We start from the raw sequence: 1,124 nt of genomic DNA, 5'->3' as shown, positions 1-1,124 counted from the left end.
GGAATTGTGATGCCGCCAGCTTTGCTTTTCTTTTTCAACATTCCTCTGGCTATTCGGGGTCTTTTCTGGTTCCATACAAATTTTAGGATTATTTGTTCCATTTCTTTGAAAAAAGTGGATGGTATTTTGATGGGGATTGCTTTGAATGTGTGGATTGCTCTAGGTAGCATTGACATCTTCACAATGTTTGTTCTTCCAATCCATGAGCATGGACCGTTTTTCCATTTCTTTGTGTCTTCTTCAATTTCTTTCATGAGTATTTTATAGTTTTCTGAGTACAGATCCTTTGCCTCTTTGGTTAAACTTATTCCTAGGTATCTTATGGTTTTGGGTGCAATTGTAAATGGGATCGACTCCTTGATTTGTCTCTCTTCTGTCTTGTTGTTGGTGTATAGGAATGCCACTGATTTCTGTGCATTGATTTTATATCCTGATACTTTACTGAATTCCTGTATGAGTTCTAGCAGTTTTGGGGTGGAGTCTTTTGGGTTTTCCACATAGAGTATCATATCATCTGCAAAGAGTGAGAGTTTGACTTCCTCTTTGCAGATTTGGATGCCTTTGATTTCTTTTTGTTGTCTGATTGCTGTGGCTAGGACTTCTAATACTATGTTGAATAGCAGTGGTGATAGTGGACATCCCTGCCGCGTTCCTGACCTTAGAGGGAAAGCTCTTAGCTTTTCCCCATTAAGAATGATATTCGCTGTGGGTTTTTCATAGATGGCTTTTTATGATATTGAGGTATGTACCCTCTATCCCTATACACTGAAGAGTTTTGATCAAGAAAGGATGCTGTACTTTGTCAAATGCTTTTTCTGCATCTGTTGAGAGGATCATATATTCTTGTTCTTTCTTTTCTTAATGTATTGTATCACGTTGATTGATTTGCGGATGTTGAACCCACCTTGCATCCTAGGGATAAATCCCACTTGGTCGTGGTGAATAATCCTTTTAGTGTACTGTTGGATCCTATTGGCTTGTATTTTGGTGAGAATTTTTGCATCCATGTTCATCAAGGTTATTGGTCTGTAATTCTCCTTTTTGATGGGGTCTTTGTCTGGTTTTGGGATCAAGGTAATGGTGGCCTCATAAAATGAGTTTGGAAGTTTTCCTTCCATTTCTAT

This window comes from Callorhinus ursinus, unplaced genomic scaffold (genome assembly GCF_003265705.2).
Source record: "Callorhinus ursinus isolate GAN/ISIS: 27379988/994484 unplaced genomic scaffold, GSC_fseal_2.0 scaffold6, whole genome shotgun sequence".
Classification (NCBI taxonomy): Eukaryota; Metazoa; Chordata; class Mammalia; order Carnivora; family Otariidae; genus Callorhinus; species Callorhinus ursinus.
This window is presented reverse-complemented; position numbering follows the sequence as displayed.